The sequence below is a fragment of the Magnolia sinica genome, chromosome 5, assembly GCF_029962835.1.
Source record: "Magnolia sinica isolate HGM2019 chromosome 5, MsV1, whole genome shotgun sequence".
NCBI classification, from domain to species: Eukaryota; Viridiplantae; Streptophyta; class Magnoliopsida; order Magnoliales; family Magnoliaceae; genus Magnolia; species Magnolia sinica.
The window spans coordinates 80,885,983-80,909,551 of NC_080577.1; positions in this window are offsets into that span (position 1 = coordinate 80,885,983).

Here is a 23,569-nt window from a genome sequence, read left to right on the forward strand (position 1 = left end):
TATATTCTAATCCTTTGACGGATCATACATTTCAGAAAAGTGTGTTTGTGGTCGGCATGGTTTGTTGCGATGGAGAAGGTCATCTAAATGAAAAGTCCATATTGTTACGAGGCAGGTACAGACAAAAATAAAAAATAAAAAAATGAGACCTGCAACTTTCATGAGCTGTGCACTATATAATTTCTTAGGGCCTTATTTCATTTGTACTTAATCCACGTAAAAGATCCAATCTGTTAAATTTTAGTTTCTTTATGCTTTACAACAAAGGGAAAGGTAATGACAAATTTCTAGCTCAGTTTCTCAAATGAGTATGAAGAAACTGAAATATCCAAGATTGATTTGTGTGAAAACTTGTTGCTTCATTTATTTATGTCAAGTTTCCGAATGCAGGTCACATGGGGAGCCTGTGCTACATGGATCTTACCCTCTATGATAAAATCAAGCACTTGTTGAACCTCAATCATTTGTTTGAACCTCAATCTTACCCTTTATTTTCTGTTATGTGTGCGTGTGTGGGCATGCCAGAATCTTCTCTTGCTTTAGCTTCACTTTGCCAAGTTGTTTGTTGTGTTGATAGGCTGGCATGTGGGTAAATTCCGACCCAAGCCCATTGACAGTCTTGCGTTATTTTCAGTCCATGGCACATAGACAGCAGTGCCCAACTGATGGACAGTTGAGATTTGGCATGTTCAGCATGGGCAAGTGGTAAGAGTAGGATTCTCCATCATGGTCAAACAAGCAGCCTTTGTAATCCTGTCATTTTGCCATTAAGATTTGCTGCTTATTTATTTATTGGCGGAGCTGCTTCTGTGATGTGGTGCAGCAAAAGAATGGACCCGCTTATATGCAAGTGGCGTGTGATGCGGCAATGCTACGTCTGGCAAATAATGTCTACTATGTAAGTTCACGTATCTTCTCCCTGTTTTCACATGGAAAATGGAAGTATAGAACATCTAAATTTGCCAGGATTAACCTCTCAAGCTCCTCAGTAGTTAGGAAGTCTTCTAATCTGTAGTACGTCTGAATTTGCCAGGATTAACCTCTCAAGCTCCTCAGTAGTTAGGAAGTCTTCTCTCTGCAAAATACAGCAATGCGATGGAGGAAAGTCCAAAGATTGCATTGGTAGGATCTTCCAATCTGTAGTACTTATGGGACATTCTTCATCAACTACGGTTCCCATCAGATCAATGGTCAGGATCTTTGAAACATGGGTGCATCTTGGTACTATTCATGTCCTGATGCATCCACTTGCAGAAACAAGAACCTATTTGTAGTTTTATATGGTACAAAGATGTGGGTCATGTATCATATAACTCCTCTCCAAAGAAATAGAACCCTTCACAATTGTATGCATAATATATAAATCATCATTATCTAATTCTTATTTCAATTAATTGGGGCCGGCATGCATAATATATAATGATAATGAAAAACATAAATTTAGGTTTTCCCTTGATCCCTGTTTTTACGTGCATGCAACATGTGATTTGGGCATTTGATATTTTCAATGGTATTGAGAAGTGGACAGAATTAGATTCTGCAGGTGGCTTAGGGGCATTTTTTGTCACTAATCTTTTGTCGTGCCAGGATTTAGAGAAAGAGATGGATGTGTTTGACTATGCGAAGTTGTGGAGCATCGAAATTTTGAATTCTAAGTTCTCTCACAAAAAGAATTTTTAAGGTTCCAAACTTTGCTTATGATGGCCTTCCATACCAAGATTAGTGTTAGTTGAATTGATGCTTGAATCACAGATTAACCAAGACAACAAAAGCATTTCTACCAAAAACTTGAGACAACAAAAACTTGAATAACAGATTAACCAGCGTGCTTTTGTTTTGTTTTGTTTTTATTTTTTGGCAGGGGACTGTACATAGTGGCCCCATCAGATGAGCACTCCAGATATCTGGAAACTCCTGCCACGTGTCTCCGGATGAACACAGGCAAGACACTCAACAGTTAACGTTAATGGTGGCTAGGGAACTCGGGTGTGGAAAACATGTGCAGTTACCAGTAAAACCCACCTGATGATCAGACTGGACTGCTTTTTGGGCCAGGGATGTTAATGGTGGGGTCTGCTTGATGAACAGCCCACAGCTTGCACAAGTGTGCCATGTTTGAATGGGTGTGTGCCTAGATTCCACAACCAACACAGGTTGCCTCATACTTGAATGGCATAAAAACCATTACACCTAAAAATGTTCCTCCTGCGTTATGTGAGTCCTTTTCTTGGGGCCTAAAAACATGATCGTGTTGAACTTTGACATCTTGTATCCATCTGTTACTTGCACACCATGCTTTTCTCTATACTTTATTGTTTAAAATCATTTCCAGTACAAAGATCTTTGTAACTGCCACCAGTAAGGCATGAAATTTCAACTCCCTATTTCTGATCAGTTTAACTGTCAATTGATCTAGACTGATATCAACAATAAGGGTGACAATGGTGGTGGTTGGTTTCTCAGGTTCTTCGACGTTTGCTGGAGGGCATATTGTTTCACCAGGTAAGAGTTATAAATGATTGGCATACAGTTGTTTTTTCCTATTGACCAACCTATCTTAACCTTTTCTTTTCTTTTCTTTCGACGGAGCATGAAGTGTCATTTACATTGAACCTCTTCCCAGATGGATTTACCATTGGAAAGCCTACTGAGGTTTGTTCATGCAGGAAACCTTGAAGTTTGAAAGCCTGAACATCATCTGAGTCATTACCCAAATGATGAACATACCGGGGGTCTAAATTTGGATGTCAGTCTTAACTTAAAAGGCCTTCCTTCGAACCAAGCTGAAAAGCGTCTATAGTAAAACATGCGTTGGCTCCCCTCTACTTATCAGGCCTTCAATTAGCCATAAGGAGTATGTGTATGTTACTGGCATGAACTGAATTATTATCTTATTCTTATATATATATATATATCTTTTCAGTTGGGGAAGATTCAGCCTTTGCTTCAAGATGTCCTGAAGTCGTTCCATCCATATGATAGGACATGCGAGACTCTTTTTTCTGCAAGTTCCTAGTAAAGCTTAGCATATATCTTTAATGGTTCATTTGACACTGACCTAGTGCTCCAGAGCTTCTCGTTGCATTCCAATACTCCAATAGATCATAGTCATATGCAACTAGGCTACAAGCCCAACTTGCAATGTAGTTGGGAAGTCTTCTAACATGATTATGCTTGTGAATTGTGAACCAACCTTGTCATAACCATATCCGAAGAATATGGGATTTGGAGCATCATCCATACCTGATAATGAGCCTACTCAATACCATACAGGTATCAGGTCAATGATCCCACTTTGAGAGAAGGTAGATGGGATTGTTTACTAGTTGGCTCTTAAGCCCATCAAATTCCATTCAATATATTCCAATGGAAGCCTTGTAGAAACAGAAATGGATGGAGGAATTCGGATTCTTGTGCTTCTGTTTTATTGATGAGCTTTCTAGATTGTTACGTTTCTTGATAATTATCTTTCTATGTCAGTAAAGTCTCTATATCTGGAGAAACTTTGAAAATTATGCTACCGTGGAAAAGTTCTTGGATTCGCAGGGTACTTGAAATTTGTTCCAAGAGGAGAAAAGGATTGCCTAAGTAGTTTTAAAAAATGTCCAAGTAGGTAGGAAAATGATAATATGGAAGAGAATAGAGGGCCTCCCACAAACTTGGGTTTTGCATGGAAATATCGCGTTTTCGATATTTTGAAATATCGTTGGATGTTTGGATGGAAGGTTGGATGATTGGATTGATAGATTGATACCAACTCGAAATATGCACTCTAAAATTATTTACATGAGAAGTACTAAGATTAGTAGAATATGTTGCTGCCATGTATTTTGGTATACATATTTGAAGTTTGGGATGACTCCAAAAAAAAGAAAAAAATAAATAAATCTTGGACAATATAGTGTTAAAAATTATTCATTGGTAATTTTGCAATGATCTCATCATTCTTGTTAGATTCCATCAATTATTATTTTAAAAATGCATTGCTCAAAGCATGTATAGTTTGATTTTGTTTTTAGCCATGCATTTCTCTCATAAACATGATCTGAATGTCAATTAGATTCGTCTGTTTTGGGCGAATGCACATACAATATTGCCTAATATATGAATAGATAGGTGATGTTTGTAAAATGAAGAAAGAAACTTTGGTATTTTCATGCCAAAACGTGTTTTCCTTGTAACGCCACCATCTTTACCTTGAAACTAATGTTCTATGGAAATACAAATTTTGTATGTTTGGAATTTGGATGATATATCTAATTTTGATTTCTTCCTTTTCTTGTGTAGACTTACCTTCAGTTTCCATCGCCCTCAGCTGTCGAAAACGCCAATGGTTTTAGCTGTCGAAGACCCCGATGGATGGAGCAACGCCCACACTCCTTTTCCCGACGGACCGTCCAACGGCTAAAAGCCGTCGGTGAAGGTCATTGCCAATGGTTTTTAGCCGTCGGCGTTGCCCTATTTTTTGGTAGTGGTATTTAGAAACAATTAAAAGATTCATATTTATAGTATTTACTTGGATCAACTTTGAAACCGCCTTAAATTTTCGCAAAAAGTTATGCTTTGGTTGGACCAAAGTTGGGTTAGGTCAGACCAAATTAAGGCTAAAAATCGCACTTTCTCGCTAGACAATTATGCGCAATTTCAGTCAAAGTGAACAAAGGCTAAAATTTCTTTGTAGAAAATCTGTCAAATTTAGGTCGGACCGAGCCGAAGGTTGAGCCGAATTAATTCTGAAAATCACAATTTCTTACTGGACTATTTTATGTGATTTTGGTCAGACCAAAGTTATCTTAGGTCGGACCGAACTGGCTTATTTTTATGCTCTGGACATTGGTATCTTTTGTAATTACTTGGTTTTCTAGGATCTTGAGGTCTTGAAATCTTTAATCTTGGTCTTCTAATATCCACTCCTTACTTTGGTGATTCTTGAGCATCAAATCCATGCTTTTGACATTCTTATGAATCCAAGCCTCACATTCACCTTGCAATACAAACATGTATAAAATATACCAATTAAGTATTGTTATTTTCATAAAATTAAGATATAAATAAGGGGAAATATGCAATTTTTGACACTCAACACACCTTCTAACCAACTTTTTCCTAGTCTCGAGCAAAACATGCATGACATATTCTTCAATTCTCGAATTGCAATCCTCCTTTAAAAAATAATTTTTTGTGTAAGTATGAATGAGTATAATTCAAAGAAGCGAGAGTGAAAATTTGAAAACCTAGAGCTGAATCACAGAAGCAATTAATTAAATAGGTTCTTTATCAATCACTTAGGAGCACAAGTTCATATATCAAGTTTTTCAATATGCTCAGAGAATTTGAACTTACTTTCCATACAAATGCTATTATTTCATAATGTTTGCCATGCTCATCACCTCAAATTAATTGAATAATCAAGTACCGATTCCAAACTTATTATCTTTTTCTTCTTTTTCCAATTTTTTATTTTATATCGACAATCCTTTTTATTCATTCATTTTTTTTTCAGTCTTTTCATCTTTATTCTTTTCAGATTTTGTATTCTTTTCCATTCTTTTTATCATATATGACCTTTTTATCAATCTTTCTGTTTTTTAACTAGTTCTTTTCATCTTTTTAAGGCGAGTAAAATTTGGCAGACTTAATTCTTAATATCTATCAATGATACACATGCTAACAATTAGAAAGTTTAGCACTACTCACAAAAAGCAAATTCAATGTGTCTTGTGATTTTGATCAACATGATCTTCAAACTTTCTCTTAATCAATTAAATGAAAGAACTTAAGTGATAGTTTAATTAGTTGATTAAACTCTAACAATTTAATATTTAATTTCCATCTTATCATTATATTCAAAACATTCTTTAAGTGCAAGAACTGAGCTTACCTAATCCACACCCCCCCAACCAAAAATCTACATTGTCCCCACTGTACAAGAGATATGTATGAAATGCATATGAGGCAATGAAAGGAAAAATGGAAGTGATGGTAAGATAGTACCTGAAATGGAGATTTGAAGCTTTTCCAAAGTTCTTAACATGTAAATGGGTTAGTATGAAGATTAAACCAACTGAAAACAAACTATCTTAATCCTAAATACTAATGAGAGCAATAAACCTAACTACGCCTCCATCAGATAGGAAGTCAATCCTGGTACACAGGTTTAATCAGAGGCATGAACATATCCTCTGAGTCAAACTTTTCAACAATTGACTTGAGACAATGTTCATTTACTTTGAAAACACTGTCATTTTGTTGGATTCTTTATCTTGATGGCCCCTTGAGAGTAGATGTCCGTAACAGTGAAAGGGTCAGTCCAACGAGAGTAAAGTTTATACGAAAAAGGATGTAACCGAGAATTGTACAAAAGGACCTTTTGACCTGTTATGAATGATTTCCAAAGGATGTTACGATCATGGAACACCTCCATCCTGTCCTTGTAAATTCTCGTATTCTCGTATTCATCATTCCAGATTTCCTTGAGTTCATTCAATTAAAGCTTACATAGCGAGCCAGCATTGTCCAAGTTAAAATTCAAATTTTTGATAGCCTAATAGGCTCAATGTTCCAACTCCACATGCAAGTGGCAAGCTTTCCCATAGCTGAGTCTAAATGGAGACATTCTAATGAGGTCGTAAAAGTTGTATGGTAAGCCCATAATGCATCAGTCAAGCGGATTGACCAATCCTTACGGTCTGAGTTAACCGTTTTTTATAGAATTTGTTTAATTTTTCTGTTGAAAATTTCAGCTTACCTACTTGTTTACAGATGGTATGGAGTGCTCACCTTATGAGAGATGTCATATTTCTTCATTAAGTTCTCGAATGACTTATTATAAAACTGTGAACCTTCGTCACTAATGATGGTCCGAGGTGTTCCGAACCAGAAAATGATATTTTCTTTTAAGAATCTAATGGTCATTTGATGATCATTGTTCCGGTACAGGATCACTTCTACCCACTTAGTGACATAGTCTACTGCTAACAAAATATAAGTATTTCCAAAGGATTAAGGGAATAACTCTATGAAATCAATGTTACAGCAATCAAATACTTCAATAATTAGAATGGGGTTTGATTGCATCATATTTCGACGAGACAATCCTCCCAAATTTTGACAATGCTCACAAGTTTTGCAAAACTCATGAGTATCTCTGAACATAGTGGACTAGTAAAAGCCGTGCTGCAAAATTTTGGTCGTGGTCTTTTTAGCAGAAAAGTAACCACCACATGCCTAAGAGTGACAAAAGGAGATAATACTCTGATGTTCATTATCTAGCACACATCTCGTTATAATTTGGTTTGGGCAATATTTAAACAAATAAGGATCATCCCAGAAAAACTTATATACCTCAGCGAAGAATTTCTTTTTATCATGTGCAGTCCAATATGTTAGTGTGAAACCAGTGGCAAGATAATTCGCAATGTCAGCAAACCAAGGTAATTGGGAGAGTTGAAACAATTGTTCATAAGGGAACATATCATTTATCGGTTCAGCTTAAGGAAATCGGGAGATCAAGTCTTGAGAGGTGGTCAGCCACTATGTTCTTTACTCCCTTTTTGTCTCTTATTTCTATGTCGAATTCCTGGAGTAGGAGGATACATCTTATTAAGCGAGGCTTGACATCATTTTTAGAGAGAGTACTTTAACGCCGCATAATCAGTATAAGTGATGATCTTAGATCCGATCAAGTAGGGCCTAAATTTGTCTAAAGTGAGCACTACGACTAAGAGTTCCTTCTCCGTAGCAGAATAGTTCACTTTGGCAGAATTTATAGTTTTACTCATATAGAGCTTCTTCCCTTTTCTCTGGCCTAACATTGCCCTAATATCATAGTTAAACATGTCGCACATAATCTCAAAAGGTATGCTCCAGTCGAGTGGCTGTATGAAAGGAGCGGTAGTCAATATGCCCTTGAGCTTAGTGAAAGCTTCATGGCATTCTTCACTCCACTCAAATGGTATATCCTTTTGAAGGAGATTACATAAAGGATAAGAGAGATGGCTAAAGTCCTTTATAAATCGTTTATAAAATCTAGCGTGTCCTAAGAAGGATCGCACATCACGGATGCTCTTAGGTAGAGGTAGGTTAAAGATAAGATCAATTTTTGCCTTGTCTAACTCAATTCCCTTGAAAGAAATTATGTGTCCAAGAACTACTCCCTTAGGAACCATGAATTGACACTTTTCCCAATTCAAAACAAAATTCTTTTGATCACATTGCTTCAACACATTTTTAAAATTTTCCAAACACTCGCTGAAAGATAGACCAAAGAGAGAAAAGCCATCCATGAAGACCTCTAAGTATTGCCCCACCATGTCTAAAAATATGCTTAACATGCATCGCTAAAGTGTGGCGGGGGCATTAGAAAATCCAAATGGCATCCTTCAGTAAGAAATTGTGCCAAAACGACATGTGAATGTTGTTTTTTCTTGATCTTCAAGGGCTATCTTTATTTGATTGTATCCTGAATACCCATCAAGAAAACAGTAGTAAGAGTTACTATCTAGCCTTTCCAAAAATCGATCAATGAAGGGCAATGGAAAGTAGTCCTTCCTTATGACGGTATTCAACTTTCTGTAGTCAATACACATTCTTCAACTAGTAGTAACTCTAATTGTCACGAGTTCATTGTCGGGATTGGCTATGATGGTGATTTCGAACTTCTTAGGAACCGAGTTGGACTCACCCATTGATTGTCGGATATAGGGTATATGATACTCACATCTAACAACTTGTGGACCTCCTTTAACCACTTCCTTCATATTTGGATTTAATCGATGTTAGGGTTGTCGGGAGGTCTTCTATAACTCACTGGATTTCAAGGGCCGAGTAGGAACTCAGCTCCCAAATTCCTAGGTGCCACGTGTACCTTATGGGTTTCAGAATCATTACATTTTGATTACTTCATGAGCAGTGGGAGAGTTAAGTAGACCATAAAGTGTAAATCAATCAACAGAATAACACCAAGTGCGATTATATAAATATAAACATCCATGTCCAAACAGCGAAGTAAAGTAAAGACGGGAGGGACTAGTCCCACCAATACATCATCCCCAAAATGGCCAGAACCCTGGCCCGTGCCCTATGATCATCCCTACAGTAAACTAGGAGGATCCACCGAAGATTTGGAAGAATGACAGATCCTCGTCATCATCCACGCTTGCTCCATCAAGCGCGTCGAACTCTGTAATACCTGTGTCTAAGACAGGCTCTGGTTGGTATTTTAAGACACCGTCCCAGAGTGGGAGTGAGTAGTTAACTCAGTGGTATCATTAACAATAAGTTACTCATGTTATCATATGTAGGAACAGATTTAGTGAAAAAGCAGACATCTAAGGAAACCTAATTACTTTTGTTAATGTAAATGCATGTTTCAATGACATGATGCATGCCCTTTCCTTCAACACTCCCTCGAGTGACAATATCTAACGATCACAATGCCCAACACTCCCTCAATGTGACATCGACTGCCGAATCGCCAATACTAGCTAATGCAATGTAGGATGTTAGGCAAGTTGATTAATTACATCCATACATCCAGCAATTTGGGGAAACTGGGACACCCTGTCAGATCAATGGCCTATCCCGATCGCGCGGCCGTGACCACCTGGCTCTTACGATCCTTGGCTCATTTAGGGTCATCATTCCCAATATTACAATCATACAAAGGTGGTTCGAGAAGGGATCTTTTCTCACAGTCACTACAGGAAGGTTCGTCACCCCAGTGTAGGCGGACAGCTCGGGCATAGTGTCCCATGCCACCATCCCGGCTCTCGAGACTTATGAGCCACAACCGACGGTTTGTCAGTGGGCGCAATGGACTTGGGGTGTCTCAGGTTCAAGTAGGTGTATACAAACATGGTTAACGAACATGGATGGCCAACCGGTGGGCCAATTTGTCCCCATTGGACGAACTACGAACTGGTCGGCCTTGAGAGCGAAGTCTCGCGTAGTCTGACTGCGGTTGGCAATACGCAGTTTGACAAATTGGGCTAAATTCACCTATGGGCGGCCTACCGGGGAGGTTGCCTAAGTAAATTCTAGATACGCTAGCCAATCCGTAAAAGGGAACAGTGTATAAATGCAACGTAGTAAAGTAGACGTCGATCTACTTGTAGTTGTGATAAAATTAGGCATGCATAACGATGAATCACATTCAATATTAGCATAGGAGTCATGGATTTACAATATTCAGGGTATTTCCAGACATGTTCATGGGTCTAAGACTACGAAGGACCATAGGGGAAACGAGCACAGTAACTAATTGCGGAAGGAATTAAACACACATGGAGTAAATTTGTCAATGAATTAATCCCAATTCACACACATAAGGAACATGCAACCAAATTCACCTTGAAAAGTCAGCAATTTTAGGGATAACATGCTCGTAGTCTCACACTCATCAAACAAATCAAGCAATGCATGTATCAAGGAAGTTATAACTAGGATTTCTTCCCCAATTGGGAAATTTACATGCACAATTCCGAATTCAGCCGTTACACTCCATGGAAGTAACATACAAGGCAATTTATCAAACATAATCAATAAGATTCATTCTAGATATGATAATAGGCCACTTAGAGGTAATGATTCGCACCTAGGGTCGGTCGAAGGTTCTTGGAGTTGCTCTAGCAACGCCAGGTTCATGAATTAACTCACCGGGGCCCTGTGCTAGAGGAATTGGTATGTCAGGACACATGCAAGTGGCCCATCCTATGAAAATTTGAGGTGAGTTTTAGTGGTTACCTTTCGATCAATGATACTCCACCTTTAAAGTGGTAGGGCCGCGGTTTCCGGCGAGTGGCGGTGGTAGGAGAGGGGGATTTCTCAATCCCTAACTCGCTTCCTCTCACAACTCTCCTTCCTCTCTCACTCTCTCTTCTCTCTCCTCTCTCTCTCTGTCTCCTTTGCTGGAAATGTTTTGTAGGAGTGAGGGAGAGAGAGTTGATGGCTTATATAGCCTGGGTTTTTGCCCAATTGGCCCTGAAATGGAAATTCCTACCACTAGTGACCCTTTAGGGCACACTAACGGTTTTTGGGGCTGTCCTAATGGACCCCTAGCCCATCCGTGCCATGGGATAGGTGTCCCATGATCTGATGAGGGGTTGTCCAGGATTTGGTGGCAAACGGATGCAAAAATTGATCGCAAGGATCTGATTCATGATCAACGGTCACCGTCCTTCGATTCAGAGTCGGATTTAATGGACGAGGGCAGGGAAGTATCTTCGACCTACGTTGCAAGTTTGGGCGAAATCTAACGGTCGGAATGTCATAATTTATTGTCCTAAGCGGCGGGGCTAGTTGTTGTAAAAATTTAAACCTTAGGTTATTACTTGGGAGAGTTGCGTTTCACAAGCGTTGGCTGGACGGCGCAAATCGTCCGTTTCCAGACGTTGTTTGAGTCCATTGTCCATGATGGACCACAAGCCTAGTAAGGTCTATAGCTTCCCATACTTTCGAATTTATCTGCCCCTTTTTGGGCGTTGCACAGCCCATACAGATAGTCACCAAGTATTATTGGGCAGACTGGCTCTACGGCCCGCGTTCGACCTGAACACATTCAAAATTGATCGCATTAGCGGCTTAATTCATTTTAATTTATTGGTGGTGGGCCTCGCACGTGCGGTCCTACAGCAATCCGCTTGTGGACGCCTCAGGACACTATTCTGATTGGCCCGGGTGTTACAATCTACCCCCCTTATAAATAAATTTTGTCCTCGAAATTTGTACATGTTCGTACTGCTTGAGCATGTTTGGGTAGTGCTTGCAAATCTCAGCCTTCATCTCTAAGGTGGCTTCCTCTTCGTCGTGGTGCATCCACAACACCTTTACTAGTGGAATGACTTTGTTTCGAAGCACTTACTCCTTTTTGTCCAAAATCTGAGTGGGCCGGAGGATGTAAGTGGCGTTTTCCTTAAGCTCCACATGCTCTCATTTGATGACGTGATTGGGGTTGGGGACGTATTTCTTCAACATGGAATATATTGTGTACCCTGGCAAGGGGCGTGGGTAAGGCCAAACGATACACGACAGGGCCTATGCGATCCAGGATTTGGAAAGGCCCAATGTACCACGGAGTGAGCTTCCCTTTCTTGCCAAAACGTAAGACTCCTTTCATCGATGAGATCTTTAAAAACACGTGGTCCCCTGCTTCTAATTCTAGGTCCCTTCGTCTTATATCGGTGTAGCTCTTCTGCCTACTTTGTGCTGCTAAGAGACGACATCGAATAATTTTACTCTTCTCGGTGGTTGTTCGTACCAAATTAGGCCCTATTAGGCTTTTCTCACCAATCTCTGCCCAACAATGTAGAGCTCGACATGGGCGCCCATATAAAGCTTCATAAGGCGTCATGCCAATACTAACTTTGAAGCTGTTATTGTAGGCAAATTCAGCATAGAGGAGGCAATCATCCTAACTATCTAGGAAATCCAGTGCATATGCTCGCAACATATCTTTCAATATTCGGTTAACCCGTTCTGTCTGCCCATCTGTTTGTGGGTGGAAAGCGGTGCTGAACTTCAATTTCACCCCCATTGCTTCCTGTATCCATGTCCATAATAGAGATGTAAATTGGGTATATCGATCCGACACAATTTCCAAAGGAACTCCATGAAGCCGTATTATTTCTTTAATGTATAGTCTGGCTAGGTCGTCGGTTGAGTTAGAAGCTCGGGTCAAAAGAAAATGAGCCGATTTTGTCAATCTGTCCATGATCACCCAGATCGAATTGTGCCCCTTGTCTTGGGCAAGCTAGAAATAAAGTCCATGGATATGAAATCTCATTTCCACTCTGGCTAGGTCGTCAGTCGTGTTCAGTTTTGACTTGTTGGCAGGTGAGGCATCGAGACACATAGTCAGCTATCTCCCTTTTCATATTATCCCACCAATAATTTCACTTAAGGTTTCGGTACATTTTGGTGCTCCCTGGATGCATTGCCAATTTGGAGTTGTGGGCGGCACTCAGTACTTCTTCCTTTAGTCCGAGATGGTTCGGGACACAAAGGTGACCCCGGAATTGTAAGCCTCCATTGGAGACGACCCTCCATTCGGACTCATTCCGATCTCCTATCATCCCCTTCACTCTTCTTAACAAATCATCGCCCCCTTGGGCCTCAACGATTTGGCTATTAACCAACGGCTGAGCATGGACATGGGCTATGGCCTCCTACGATTCTTCCATTGTCAACTTCATGTCAAAATCTCGTACGAACTTTACCATATTCCATTCTTCTACCATCAATGGGGCTGCAAATTTCAACGCCCTTTTACGGCTCAAGGCATTCGCTACTAAGTTAGCCTTGCCTGGATGATATGAAACTTCGAATTTGAAATCTTTCAACGTCTCTATCTAGCGACGTTGGCTCATATTCAAGTCTCTTTGGGTAAAAATGTATTTAAGGCTCTTGTGATTGCAAAAGAGCTCGAATTCTTCCCCGTAGAGATAGTGTCTCCATAACTTCAGGGCAAAAATAACTGCCGCCAACTCAAGGTCATGAGTGGGATAATTCTCTTCATGCTTCCTCAATTGTTGAGAGGCATAGGCAATGACCTTGTGCCTTTGCATAAGTATGCAGCCCAATCCCACTCGGGAGGTGTCCATATAGATGGTGTATTTGACTCCTTGCTCAAGCAAAACAAGTACCGGTGCTGACGTCAATTTATCTTTCAGTTCTTGGAAGGTTGCTTTCGCCCTTTCGTTCTAGGAGAATTTGATGTCCTTTCGGGTGAGTTGGGACAACGGTCGGACTATTTTTGAGAAATCCCTAATGAATCGGCGGTAATATCTCGCCATTCTAAGAAAACTTCTTACCTCAGTAACTGAGCCCGGTTGCTTCCAGTCTTGCACTGTCGCTACCTTGGTCAGTTCCATGGAGATGCATTCCTTGGACACCATATGACCCAAGAATTTGACTTCTTTCTAGAAGTCGCATCTCCGGAATTGAGCAAATAGTTGGTTTTGCATGAGCGTTTCAAGGACCACTCGTAGGTGTTCTTCATGTTCCCTACGACTCTTCGAGTACACCAGTATATTGACGATGAATACGATGACGAATCTATACAAGAAGGGTCTGAAAACTCTATTCATAAGGTCCATGAACACAGCTGGCGCGTTTGTGAGTCCAAAGGGAATGACCAGGAACTCGTAATGTCCAAAGCTAGTCCTGAAGGTTGTTTTCGATATGTCTTCTTTCCTGACTCACAGTTAATGGTACCCAGATTGCAAGTCAATCTTCAAGAAATACTGGGCATCTCTTAATTGATTGAATAAGTGATCAATTCTTAACAGTGGGTATTTGTTTCTCACGGTGACTTGGTTCAGCCTCATGTAATCTATACACAATTGCAAGGTGCTGTCCTTTTTCTTTATAAACAAGACTGGGGTTCCCTAAGGTGAGACGCTGGGTTGGATGAAGCTTGATTCCATCAGGTCATCAATTTGGATTCGAAGTTCTTCCATTTCGCACGGGGGCATGCGATAGGTCGGAAGGGAGATGGGCGTGGTGCCTGGCACCAAGTCTATGGTGAAGTTAATCTCCTTTTGGGGAGAGAGTCCTGGTATGTGCTTAAACACATCAATGTAGTTCCGGACGACGGGTGTGCACGTGTAATAGCCCACGCCCACACAGTACGATATTGTCCGCTCTAGGTCCCACTAGACCGGTACAGTTTTGTTCTCAGGGTTATCCCCAAAAGGCCTCGTACTATGAAGGGTGAATCTCCACATATAACCATCACAACTTTGGATAGCGCTTCCGATGTGGGACAAGTTCAACCTCCCACTGCGTACACAGTAGCCTGCCAACCACTGGTAGCTCGCCCAGGCCCTTAAGCCCCGCCCACATCAACGTTCGCCCACGTGTGCCCGCCCACATGTTCAACAGTGACGGGGCGTCACAATATACCCCACCGAGGGCAGAGCCGTCCTCGGTTCTGATACCATTTATAACAGTCCACACCCACACAGTACGATATTGTCCGCTCTGGGTCCCACTGGACCCACACGGTTTTGTTCTCAGGGTTGTCCCCAAAAGACCTCGTACTATGAAGGGTGAATCTCCACATATAACCATCAACAGCGCTTCCGATGTGGGACAAGTTCAACCTCCCACTGTGTACACAGTAGCCTGCCAACCACTGGTAGCTCGCCCAGGCCCTTAGGCCCCTCCCACATCAGTGTCCGCCCACGTATGCCTGCCCACATGTGCAACAGTGACGGGGCGTCACAGCACGTTAGCTAAGATTCGTCTTAGCCCTTTTCTAAAGAAGCATAACACAAGACTCAATGTGGATAGCTGACCTTGACTAGAAATGTAAAGGACGAGCCATCGTCTTCATGGATCGTCACCATCCGAGTTTCACAATCGATTTCGGCCCTCATTGCGGTGAGCCAATTCATGCCCAAGATGACGTCATAATGAAAATCCTTTGTAACAAGGAGATCCATGTATGCCCTCTTATCCCCCAAGTCGATGGGGTAGCCTCGACACATTGATGTAGCTTCTGAGAAAGTCCCGACTACCGCGATAATTCTCACTCCCGACATGGGAGTGGTGTAGTCCTAGATGCTTGACAGTCGTGCATGAAATTAGTGACATAGTGGACCTAGTGTCCACTAAAAGAAATATAGGGATACCTCGGATATGGGCTTTCACTTCAATTACTGTGGGCGTGGGCATGGCTGCATTCAAGCCTTCTGCTGCCAGTGCATGAACTCGAGCTTGTTACGGCAGGTTGGGCTAATGCATAAACTATTGTGGCGGCCTATTTTGAGGCGTAGGCGGCCGGCGGAACTGTTGGGCCAGTACGAAGGCTCGCTAAGGGGGAGCCTGTATGGCTTGCTAAGGTGATCGGTTGATGCGCTAAGGGGGTGCGTAGCCATGGTCCCTCATCCAAGAAAAACAGAAGGCCTCTGAATAGCCCACCTTCTTGCAGTACTCACAAATGCAATCAGGTCGCGCATAAGCAGGTGGCAGAGCTACATGTCTGGGAGGCAAGCTTGGGCGCGACCTCTTCCCTGTGAATGATGAAGACTGTCCCTCCGCCCTGCCTCGAGGGCCTAGTTGAATGCGGGCTCGAGAGACCCACTCTCCATCCTGCTCAGATCGCAAGGACATCTCCAGTAAGTTGGCATATGAGCGAATGTTTGCACGACACATCTGGGTCTCCTCATCAGCGACGATTCGGGGGCCGTAGCGTGACAACTCAGTAAAACAACTTTCATATTCGGCCAATGACATCCCTCCTTTTTGGAGGCTCAACAATTCATTCTCCTTCTCATTTTGTATGTCTATGGGAAGTATTTTTAGAAGAAGCACGCCTCAAATTCTTCCCATGTCCAGATAAAACTTGCAGGGACAACCCTTAGAACACTCTCCCACCATAGATCGGCCTCCTTTTCAAATAGATAGGAGATCAACTCCAATTGCTCAGCTTCGGTGCAGTGGAAGGGTCTAATCGCCTTGGTGACTGAGTTCAACCAAAACTCGGCCTCTTCGGGGCGATGTGTGCCGGCAAACGTGGGCGGCCTGAGTCTCTAAAACCACTCAAATAGACTCTTGGAGTGGCGGTCGTCCCGAGTTGCTCTGGTGAGTGTCTATTCATGTGGTGGGTCATGGTTCTCACCAGAGTATTCAGCGATTGTTGCTGCTGCTGCATAACGAGCAACATTTGTTTTATAGTGCCCGTAGTTGGGGCTGCTCGGTATGCGGAAGTTGCGCCCTGAGTTAGTGTCGCTTCTGGAATGTTGTCCGGGACGACATTCCCTATATTAGGCTGATCGGCTGTCCCCGAGCAGCCCTGTTGCTCATTTGGAGCAGTACGGTCCCTTTTGTCCAATCCGCCAAGAGATAGGCGAACTAGACAGCCGTCACCCCGAGGCCTCATTTCCTAAAAGATATTCTCCAAAGGTTTAGTACAATCAAGTCTATGAATACAACATCCAAGTACATACGCATTTCAATGGAGATATCATCCAAGTACTAATAACTATCATTACAAATTTCAAAGATCATGCAAATTTAAATAACTCTAAGCATTTCATTATGGCCAAATGCCATAGATACAAAAGTTGACACATTACATGCACGGGAAAAATTGCTAGAGTTGTTGGTAGATGGAAAAAATAAGGAAACTATGACCTAGTCAAACAGAAATTTTACTTCTATAGTCCTAACAAGGTAGTGATCCCAACTACTTGAAGCAACATAGAAATACTGACTCCTACACTATGCTACTAGTCCTCTGAGTCGGGCGAAGGAGGGGGTGCTCCTTCCTTCTGAACACAGCATAATATTGCCTTCACTATGCGCGATAGCTTTTTAATTCTCCTCTCCAGGTTTCCTTAGTTTTCCTCTATCTTGGCCATTTGGGCGTTGAGCGCATCCAGGCCCTTACGTTCACTTCGAGTGACAGGTGACTCCCTATTAGTTCCCTGGGTCTCCTCTTCTCCTTCTCCTTCATCTTCCTCTTCCTCGTCTTCGCTTTCCTCTTCTTCTTCATCCCTGAATTCTTTGATGTGGGCCTTACGCTGTTTAGGGCCCATCTTCATGTGATTCAGGGTGTTCTCATCGATCATCTTAATTAGGTGGGGGAGTTCATCAGGCTGCTTGTACCCGTAGTTGTGTGCTATTTTGCAGATTAAACGGCTAAACGGGAGTGCTAATTTCTCACGGGGTGCCAAAGCAGCCCTAACGATTTGGGTCAGTACAAGCGTGGGTAGGCAAACCTTCTCTCCTTGTCCCACTTGGTAGAGGAAGTCTACCATGAACCGGGAGCACTCCGTGCGATTACTAGCTCTCGGGTATACATTGCATGTGCATATGTGATGGAGTAGGCGGTAGTCAAGGGTTAAGTCCGACGACTTCATGCTGCTTCCCCTCCTCCACTCAACGGGCTTGCCACATAAGTGGCGAGTATGACGATCCCTCTGCCGCTTTTCCTTCAAGTTATCCTCGTGGGCATGCACATTCTTGAGCTCCACTTCAAGGATTCATGCGATGACTTCTACGCCAACGTGGGCCTCTTGCCTGCCAAGGCCAATGCTGAATCCGAGTGGCTTGAGCATAGGCTTCTGCATGCGTGTATAGAAGGTTCATACTAGACCCTCATTGACCCGATACTTTCCTTGAAACATCGGACCCCAGCCGTTCTCTAGGAGGTGTTCGAGCAACTGATGTTCGCCGAACAGTTTCTTGTCCACATGCCCCTCAAATACAATTTTTTTTATCTTTAAACTTGCTGAATTCGATGCCCGGTAGTGCTGCTTGTGCGGGTGAAGTTAGAGGGTCAAAATCTCGTTTTGACCTCCACTCATGGCTTGGCCCTGCACCACTATCTTATTTCTTCTTTGACTTCCTCTCGCGGCTCGGCCCTGCTTGATCGAGGGTCGCCCGCTTCTTTCCCATGAGAGACAAAACCATGGAAATGGAGAAAAGTGAAGAAATTACCTCAAGAAGGGCCATAGAGAGGCATTCCCTCTTCCTTGGGCAAAGATGGGGCAAGGAATGAAAGATCCTTAAGGAAAATGGCCTTGGCTTGGTGGGTTTTGGGGAGATGAGGTGTGTGGGCCTTTAAGAAGAAGGATTTAACTCAAAATGGGGTAGAAATAAGTGGGCTTAAGTGGTTGTTGGAATAGGTTGGAGGTTTTGAGGATTGAGATGGAATGGAGGGAGGATTTAGGACTTAGGGATTTGGTTTTGAGAGATTAGGATGGGAATAGGGTGAGAAATGAGGATGAAATGGGTAGAAAGGGGTAGAAATGAATAGGAATGACCCTAGGGAGAGGCCCCTAAGGCTTTTAAGGAAATGGAAAAGGCAATGAGGGGCGTCCCCACATGTGAGAGGGCCCACCCGAGCTTGGAGTCAACAGCAACCCCGCTGCACGCTGATGGGATCGGTGGCGGCCCGCCAATCTGGTGGTGGCCCCGCCGCTTGCTGGACACATCGACGGCGGCCTGCCGATCCGGCGGCGTCCCCGCCGTCCGCTAGAGGTTTTAGCAGTGGCCCGCCTCTGCCTTGACCATTTCCTTGGTTCGTGGGGTCAAGGCAACCCCTTTGTCGTGTAGATTCGGCCAGCCAATGATCGTAAGCATAGATCACATCTTAAACGTGCCTAAGGATTGATTTGGAGTTAGAGGCGGTCCTTCGGGTTTGAAAGGCCATTCGTTTGACGGCTCGGGTAGGCCTGGAGTCCCTCAGGCTCGAGGTAGAGACGTCTTAGCCCACCGAAGTCTAAACGGGAGTATTTCCTACATCGGAACGGACCATTGGACATGTTATACATGCGTCTGGGCAACTCGAGCTACTCAAGTTACTTGACTTCTCTACATTGGGCCACAATACTTCTGCCCTTTATACTCTTAATCAAACTCGATTCAGACTACCCCTTACGACTTAAGTCCTTTCTATGCCTAAACCCTAAGCTAAGACTTCGGCATTTAAATTAGTCAAAGAGCTTGGTCCTAAGATCCCATAATGTCGTTAGGTCCAATCGCTCCCTCCTAAGTATAATAATAAATTTTAAAAAAAAAACATTATGATAGACCCACTGCCCACGGCCCAAATAATCCCTGAACCATGCTCCGATACCAAGTTGTAGCGCCCCGGATTTCAGGGGCCGAGTAGGAACTCAGCTCCCGAATTCCCAAGTGCCACGTGTACCCTATGGGTTTCAGAATCTATTACATTTTGATTACTTCATAAGCGGTGGGGGAGTTAAGTAGACCATGAAGCGTAAATCAATCAACAGAATAACACCAGGTGCAACTATATAAATATAAACATTCATGTCCAAACAGCGAAGTAAAGTAAAGATGAGAGGGACTAGTCCCACCAATACATCATCCCCAAAATGACCAGAACCCTGGCCCGTGCCCTATGATCATCCCTATAGCAGATTCGGAGGATCCACCGAAGATCCGGAAGTATGATAGCTCCTCCTCGTCATCCACGCTTGCTCCATCAAGCGCGTCCAGCTCCATAATCCCTGTGTGTAAGACAAGCTCTGGTTGGTGTTTTAAAACACCGTCCCATAGTGGGAATGAGTAGCTAACTCAGTGGTATCATTAACAATAAGTTACTCATGTTATCATATGCAAGAATAGATTTAGTGAAAAGCAGACATTCAAGGAAACTTAATTACTCTTGTTAATGCAAATGCGTGTTTCAATGACATGATGCATACCCTTTGCTCCAACACTTCCTCGAGCGACAACATCTAATGATCGCAATGCGTAATACTCCCTTAATGTGACCTCGAATACCGAATCGCCAATACTAGCTAATGCAATGTAATGTAGGATGTTAGCCAAGTTGATTAATTACATCCATTCATCCAGCAGTTTGGGGAAACCAGGACACCCTGTCAGATCAATGTCTTATCCCAATCGTGCGGCCTTGGCGGTCGTGGCCACCTTGGTCTCACAATCCTTGGCCCGTTTGGGGTCATCATTCCCAATATTACAATCATACAAATATGGTTAGAGAAGGGGTCTTTGCTCGCAGTCACTATGGGGAGACTCATCACCCCAACATAGGCCGACAGCTCGGGTATAATGTCTCATACCAACATGCCTCGCTCTCGAGACTTATGGGCTGCAACTGGCAGTTTGTCATTGGGCACAATGGACGTGTGGTGTCTCAGGTTCAAACAGGCATCTACAAATAGGGTTAACGAACATGGATGGCCAACCGGTGAGCTCATTTGTCCCCACTAGACGAACTACGAACTAGTTGGCCTTGAGAGCGATGTCTCGCGTAGTCTAACTACGGTCGACAATGCGCAGTTTGACAAATTGGGTCAAATTCACCCATGGGCGGCCTACTAGGGAGCCTGCCGTAGTAAATTCTGGATACACTGGCCAATCCAGAAAAGGGAACAGTGTATAAATGCAATGTAGTGAAGTAGACGTTAATCTACTTGTAGTTGTGAGAAAATTAGGCATGTATAACGATGAATCACATTCAATATCAGCATAGGAGTCATGGATTTACAATATTCAGGGTATTTCCAGATAGACATGTTCATGGGTCCAAGACTACGAAGGACCATAGGGGAAACGAGCACAGTAACTAATTGCGGAAGGAATTAAACACGCATGGAGTAAATTCGTCAGTGAATTAATCCCAATTCACACACATAAGGAACATACAACCAGATTCACCTTGCAAAATCAGTAATTTTGGGGATATCATGCTCGTAGTCTTACACTCATCGAACAAATCAAGCAATGCACGTATCAAGGAAGTTATAACTAGGATTTCTTCCACAATTGGAAAATTTACATGCACAGTTTCGAATTCGGCCGGTACACTCTATGGAAGCAACACGCAAGGCAATTTATCAAACATAATCACTAAAATTCATTCTAGATATGATAATAGGCTACCTAGAGGTAATGATCCGCACCTAGGGTCGGTTGAAGGTTCTTGGAGTTGCTTTAGCAAAGCCGAGTCCGTGAATTGACGCGTCAAGGCCCTGTGCTAGAGGAATTGGTATGTCAGGACACATGCAAGTGGCTTATCTTATGAAAATTTGAGGTGAGTTCGAGTGGTTAACTTCCGATCAGTAATACTCCACCTTTACGGTGGTAGGGCCGCAGTTTCCGGCGAATGGCAGTGGTAGGAGAGGGGGTTTCTCAATCCCTAGCTTCCTTCCTCTCTTACACTCTCTCTCCTCTCTCTCTCCTCTCTCTCTCTCTCTCTCCCCTTTGCTGGAAATGTTTTGTGGAAGTGAGGGACAGAGAGTTGAAGGCTTATATAGCCTAGGTTTTTACCCAATTGGCCCTAGGGTGGAAATTCCTACCACTAGTGACCCTTTAGGGCACACTTACAGTTTTTAAGACTGTCCTAATGGCCTCTTGGCCCATCCGTGCCATGGGATATGTGTCCCACGATCTGATGAGGGGTTGTCTAGGATTTGGTGGCAAACGGATGCAGAAATTGATCGCAAGGATCTGATTCTTGATCAACGGTCACCGTCCTTCGATCAAGAGTCAGATTAGTGGACGAGGGCAGGGAAGTATCTTCAACCTACGGTGCCAGTTTGGGCGAAATCTAATAGTCGGAATGTCATAATTTATTGTCATAAGTGGCGGGGCTACTTGTTTTAAAAATTCAGACCTTAAGCTATTACTTGGGAGAGTTGTGTTTCATAAGCGTTGGCTGGACAGCCGTCCATTTCCAGGCGTTGTTTGAGTCCATTGTCCGTGATGGACCACAAGCCCAATGGGGTCTATAGCTTCCCATAGTTTCGAATTTATCTGCCCCTTTTTTGGCGTTGCACGGTCCATTCAGAAAGTCGCCAAGTATTATTGGGTAGACCGCCTCTATAGTCCGCGTTCAACCCGAACACATTCAGACTCGATCACATTATCGGCTTAATTCATTTTAATTTATTAGTGGTGGGCCCCGCACGTGCGATCAAGTGGTGCAGTCCTATGGCAATCCGCTCTTGGATGCCTCAGGACACTGTTCTGATTGGCTCGGGTGTTACATCTTCGTATTATCCTCAAGATGAATATGGTGAGTACAAATCAATGAATCAATTCCCTTAAGGTTCGCAATCAACCATCCAAGGGCTCCTTTATGCTTAATGAGAGTACAAATAAGCATATTCTCTTATTTTTTCTCAAGGTGGGAAGAAATCACCACCGGGTATGTCTCATCTTGTAATATCTTGAATTTTCATAACCCAAGTATATACTCGTGCTTGAGAATTTCGGGTGTTAATAATGTATAAATTGGATGCTTTAAAAATTGTACCATATTTTTTTCATTTAGATCACATCTAGTTACATTCATGAAGGTAACCATTCATAAGAATGAAATCGATTGTATTTATTATTTCATTTGAGTAGAAGAATTTTAAAAATTATCAAATACCCTCTCAATGGGAGCTTGTTACATTATCGAGTTCCTAGTGGAAATATAAAACTAAATCATAAAAATATCTTCTTATTCATTTAATATAATCTTCCATAGGGAGATGGTCCTCTAGGTCTTTAATCTGTACATCACCTGCATCATCTGTACGGTTGGAGAGGGTTAATGCCCTACTCATAGTGATGGTTATCCTTTAAGATTAACAATAATTCAAGAGATTCATAAAAGTAATGTAAGGGTTCTGATACGTCTCGTACTCCATCACAACGAAAGATATCAGTATGCGCAACCAATATATATATATATATATATATATATATAAATGCATGCCTAGCAGAGTGTGTGCAGGTCATCGTATATAGTGATCATCACAATGTGGAATATAATTCATGAAAAACCCGACTCGCCCCGCATCCCATAACTACGGAGATTCGCCGACATGTCTAATGTTAACATGGATTTATGCGAACATCTCAAGGCGACATGAAAGCATGTAAGAGGGAACATCTAGGCTCCTCTTTCTCCTTCTCTTTCTCTTTCTCTTTCTTTCTTTTTCTTTTTCATTCTCTCTCTCTCTCTCCTCCTTAGACGTAGGGGGTATGGGCGTGTGAGTGGGAGGGGATGCAAACTCCTTTCATAAGGGAGTGGGCACGTGAGAGGGGTGTATTTCCCATCCCGCTTGGATTGGGT